Raw genomic sequence first — 6,000 nt, 5'->3', positions numbered from 1 at the left:
GGCGACAGAGGTCGGGGTGTTATCGATGGCGATGCTAGGTACAGACGGCGGTGCGATGAATGCTGTGTCGTTTCGCAGGATCACCAGTCGGAAAAGGGTGAGAAGAGAGGGTTGTAAAGGTGCAACGTCAATGTCGCACACGCACGAGAGAGCGCAGCCGGTCGGGTACTCCTTGTGTGCCGCTAGATGCTGTCGGGACTAGGTTATTCGCACTTTGGTAGGCCAGACCAGACCAGCAGTCGTGATGAGGCTGAGAATAGGATTGCGAGTTGACCAGCGAGTTGGTCAGCGGGACGCGGGGCGGTTCTTGTCGGGCAAGCGCACACCTCGAGCGAGAAGAGGCACCGACGGGGGAGGATGGAGATAAGAGGTTGTAGTCCGGAGGGGCAGGACGTCCGTCAGATAGATAGACCTAGGGCGGGGGGCGGGATGAGTCGAAGTTGAGGGCGGATCCCAGAGGGGGGAGGTGGATAGAAGTAAGGGAGTTGAGGGGGGGAGAGACAGCGAGGATGGAGAAACAGGGAGACCGTGTGTGAGAGTTGTAAGAGGATGAGAAGAGGCGTTCTCAGACTCCTACCAACGACGCAGTAAGGTCTGGCGCAGAAATGCCGGTGGGGGAGGGCGGCGTGCGTAGTGGTGATGCAAGCGAGCCAGGCCAGGGCCTAGATCCGTAGCACTGACACTGACTGACTTGACTTGCTGGCTTGGCCCTGGGGCTCTGCAGCGAGTGAGAGCAGGATAGAGTCCGACCAGCCGGCTCGATTCTGGATGCTCTCAGGTCTGTTTGCTTTGGCGCCTTTCGAGGCTTGATGTTCGCCAACTCCGAGTGTTCATCAAGGCAGCAAGAAGAAGCGAGAGCCGACAGCAAGGTACTGTACTGTAGGTGTAGGTGCGTGACGCAGATGAAAAGGTTGACAGGCAGAACAGAGCACACAGAGGTTGCGACTCGTGAGTCGAGACAGGGGCACCAAAGGGAAAAGTGGCAGGGCCGCAGGGGCAAGCGTGGCGATGATGTATGTCTATGGTTGCTTTTCCGCCCCAAATCGGTGGAGTCCGGATCCGGGATGGGATGGGATGGGATGGGATGGATGGATGGAGGCATGGATCGAGTCGCCCAGTTCCTTTCCCCTACTCTAACTAAGCCCGAGTCTTTGTTAGTCGCGTTGCCCGTCCAATCAGCCCCGAGACCAGCCACCTCGGACAGTTGCCCTCGCTTTTGTCATGCTCATCGACCCGGATCACCCTGTGTGCAAGAGACGGGCGAGAACCTAATCCCCTAGGGCTGTAAATCGAGGCTGGCACTGGACTCTTTCTTGGGTTCTGCCGTCTTCGTCTCCAGCTCCAGGCGCCAGCCAGCAAGCCAGATGGATACTCTAGAAGCTCCGCTTTTCACGCTGCGACCGTTCGTTCGCTTGTTCGAGTGACGAGAGTCGAATCCATGTCCAGAGCGGTGACTCTGCGTCTTCCTTCTTACCCTCACAGATGGGGTGGAATGGGGATGGGGAGTGGGCGGCAAGCGAGCGAGCGAGGCTCTGGCTCTGGCTCTGGTCCTCTTGCTTCGATTAGTACCCGGTATGATAAACCAAGCACACGGGTCTGGTATCCAACATGTGCACCCTCGTTGGTGTCGCACCGCGCCCCTCGCTGAATAATTCTGCGGCTTGCGTAAGGACAGGACAGGCTGCGCAACGACGACCTGTACGCCCAAGAACACGGAGCGACTTCAGCAACCGACTGCATTAAACACGCAGTCCGGCCATGTCAGAGACGTCAGGTACAGGTCACCTGCACCGGTTAGCAGGGGGCGGGCCAGGTACATAGCGCCCAGTACCTGATATGATCCATGCGAGGTATGGCCCCCTGTAAGCCCTGTGTGGACGCAGTTCCCAGCTAGTTCCAGCCCACGAGTAACAGCTGGGTCATTAATTTTTCGGGACATTGAAAAAGGTTGAACCTTTCAAAAGGCATATCGTCAGCCTTGCGACTTCTCTTCTTTATCATGACGAAGGTCATAAACGTTGATTCTGTCGCTCCAAAGGCAATCAATTTGCGGGGTCCGACGACGCAACACACGTTGGCCAAAAGGTTTCGATACGTGAAGCGGGCCATCCTCTGCCCACTGTCCACTATCCACCATCCACTGCCCTCTCTTCAGTCAGGGCACAAACCAACATGCAGGCTTCGCGACATGGCCGTCCCAGTTGGGTCCAGCATGCATGCGAGGGGCTGGGTCCTCGACTTGTTCTGAGTGGGCCAGGGGCCATGTCACGGAGGGTCAGAGGCGGCGCTTTGATTCACAGGGGACCCGTCCGCCGCTGCTGTGCGATGTAAAAATAAACCTCGAACCAGTGGCATGGTGAGCCGAAATCTTCTGCTTGACTCGAAGCGAAGCCGTCCCTGGCCGGCCGCAAGGGGCCGTGTGCGGGCCCCAGCGGATTGTCTTGACCTGACCTTGCAAGTCCCCGGTTTTGTCCTGCGAGGACAGCACGATTCCGGTATCTGTACAGAATCGTCGACTGCGTATTTCAGGTTGCTCCGGTCACACTCGTGGCATGCCAGAAGAGGGATCCAGAGTCGACAGAATGGGACATCCGTTTTCGTTTTCAGGGCCCCTACCCTTCCCCTTGCCCATCCCCATCCCCATCCATCCCGAGTCTTTCCAGGGACCTCCGGCAGGCTTCAAGGTCATCTGGCCCTGGAGGCGCCCGGCCGGCTTACCCATGCCGTCCAATCTGATACTCGACCCCTCACCGCGTACCTAACGCTGATGTAGCACGACTGCTTGCGGTTGTAGGCTTGATGATAGGCAGCTTGTGATGTGATGGTGCCTGGATCCCGCAGCTCGCTGGGCATGAGATTGAATCGATGATGAACATCTTAGTGCGGGGATCCAGAGTTGCGTCTCTAGCTGAGTGCAACCCTGCGAACATGGCCTTGCCCGCCACCTGCTCAGGCCGTTGGATTTCCCCTCGTCAAGTACATGGCTGCATGTCTCTGCAGCTCCGTAATTCGCGTTGAAACTGACGGCCTGGTCGACTAAAATGTCCACCATTGAAGGCGATGGCCATGAGCGATAAAAAGGCTCGAGAGCACATGGTTGACCGACTACTGTAACGCGATCGACCTTCCCATCATCTGCCGCGCTGGGGCGGCGGCCGGGAGCGAGCAATGACGTGAGGTGCCTTGACCATGCGTGGAGACTCGCTATGAAGATTGCCATCGTGCCCTGACCAACAAATACGAATGGCGTGCAAGTAGGTACTGCCAGGTAGGTATCGAGGGGACCAGGCTGGCCGTCTAGGCTAATCATCAACGTCCCAGGGTCAGCCGAAGATGCCGTGCAAGAACCCAGTGCTGACCTCGCATGACGCATTGAGCTCTTGTGGTCTGGTGCTGTGTACTGCCCCCCAGAGCAAGTTTCAAATCGTTCCGACGAACGTGGCAGCGGCTCCAAGAGAAATACAGACACAGGCTGTTGCTTCTGGTTGTCGTTGATACTGTTGCTCCTCGTCTTGCCAACATGTGCCTCAACGGCATGTACCAGGCCCGTGTCTCACGGCGGTGTGTGCTTGCGGACGGGCCTAAACCTGGTGGATCGTGGCTAGTCTGTCCCGTGGCCAAGGAACCAGTCCGAGCACTTATAGCAGAGCCACATGAACCCCTCAAGAACAGGGAGGCTGGAGCAAGGAAATATACTATCGATATCCTGAGCCTTGTCCCTTTGGCCGAATACAACGCGGCAGTGAGTAGTGAGCGGCCTTGTGGTTGCACGACGGCGCTCGCACCAGCAGCTTGGAGGGGTCGGTCAGTGGTGTGGGAGCCAGCCTCTGTAAGCATTTGGCATCTAGTCTTTGGTGTAACATTGGCATTGTGCGCGCTTGCGTTTCTGCAGCCTCAACCTGTCTCACATACTGCGGCGCCTGCTTGCCTGATCAGTGAGCTGTACCTTTTTTTGCAACGCCTTTGCTTAAGTCAATTGGAGATCACGGGACACACCCAGTAGCCAATCGAGGACGCCCAGATTTATGACGATATCGTCTGCGATATTGAAAGCGGAGATAGTCGCCCTTGCACAGGAACCGAGGTGTACATGGTTTTGCAAGGACCTGTTTCCGGCCACCTGAGCCGCGAATTGTGGCCCTGGTTGACTCGTTCGTATACCAGCATCTCCCACTTTGCCGTCACAAGTCGGCCAGATCGGGGGCGGCCGATTGAAATTGACTTTTGGTGGATCTTTTCGATGTCGAGGTGGTTGGGACTCGTGGACGCCGACGTGGACGGGATGTGGTGGAAGCCGTGCCTGGAAGGAAGCTGGAACCTCAAACTATTGCCCGTGCTTTGACGGTTCCTATCGGCAGATGCTAGTGGACAAAAATGTGAGAACAGTCTCAAGCAAAGACACGACATAGGAGTGTTGACCGGATAGTTGTCATGTCGCGCATTGCATTGTATGTGTAACCCGCGTGATAGTCTAGCATCTCCTCCAACGTCAGATGGTGGTGCTGCTCCTGGTGGCTCAAGCAGGCACTCCTTCGCTCGTTCCTCCCCTCTCCTCTCCGACCCCTCCATTGATGATACCCCACCCCCTCCCTCCTTCCTCGCTCCCCTCTTTCCCGTCATCAGTGCATCCCGTGACCCTCCCTCTATCGATAAGAGCTGGGCCCTGAATCCAGGGTTCCCCCTGTTACTGTATCCGTGCGCTGGGGGGTCTAATCCTCCACGATGATCGTCACTCAAAGAAACCCTCCTCTATCAATCTCCAACTCGCAATTGGATGCTTCATCACCATGTTGCATGTACCCTGAATTCTTTGCTTGCGCCCTCTGATCCCAGCAGCGGGTATCAAGAGTCTTTCCCGGGCGAATCGACACCTACACCTTGGAGATGGCGCTAAGCACGTTAACACGCCAAGTCGATCGGAATCCCTTCCAAAAGCAATCGATAATGTTTACTCTTGCAGACGACAGGCTGGTTCGACCTTGCCATTGGCGCTTAGATCTCTGTGGCAATCCAGTCACTTTGTCTTATCGATTAGACTTCCAGCCTCAATCTCCTCATTTTCCACATTCAGCCATGGATCATGGAAATTCGAGATTGATTTGATGGCTCCGGCAGGCTACAGACTGGCTCACCGCACCGCAGCTGCTCCTTCTACGTGCGACAGTAGCGTTTCCCATCCGTCTCTCCATGAGCCTCCGCCTCCCTGCATCATAACCGCCTGCCGCCGTTTTCTCGCAGACGCGCCGAGGGTCACGATGGGGTCCCAAGGATGGTGGATTTAACCTGCGTACACTAAACGCACGCAACCAGCCGCCTCTAGGGCTGCCGCCGTTTGCGCCTCCTCACCATGACAGCTCCACTTGGTGTTGGCGATCAACATTGAGGGTCTTGCTCTCCCTCAACTGTCGTCGGCCGTGGCTGGTTGACCGTGCTACCATGGTGGTAGGTTTGCTGGCGTGGCCCGCGCCGAGTCTCTGGGTAGATTGATTGACATTTCCTGTTTGGGGACCAGTCAAGAAGCCGAATCCAATATTGGGTTGAGAAGCGTCGAGACAAGCACTTCTCGATGGCCATGGAAGGGAGCTAGTACCACACTCAATTCAAGTTCTAGCGAGGCGCTCAGCCTGGAGCTATTCAGAGTTTGGCGAGAGCAGGACGAAACTACCTGTCAGCATCAAACAACAAACAGTCCCCGACGGATGGATCTATGCAGGATGCCATGCCCTCGCATCGCTGTCCATGAAACATCCATCTCGCTCCCAGTCCCCTGATCGTTCCTGGGCTACTGCCCGAGCTCTCAATCTAGCCTTTGGCCCGCTCTCCAATCATGCCACCAAATGCAAGGCACGGCGCAGGTTGACGACAGAGATACCCACCATCAGAACTTGGCCCCCAAAAGGGCTGCACGCCCTTGGCCCAAATCGTCCGCAGAGGTTGCTCGACTGGCACACCAAGTAAAAGTTGACGACACCGACTCCATTCAGACACGCACTTGGGCCC

The sequence above is a fragment of the Fusarium vanettenii genome (assembly GCF_000151355.1).
Source record: "Fusarium vanettenii 77-13-4 chromosome 13 genomic scaffold NECHAsca_55_chr13_4_0, whole genome shotgun sequence".
NCBI lineage: Eukaryota > Fungi > Ascomycota > Sordariomycetes > Hypocreales > Nectriaceae > Fusarium > Fusarium vanettenii.
This window is presented reverse-complemented; position numbering follows the sequence as displayed.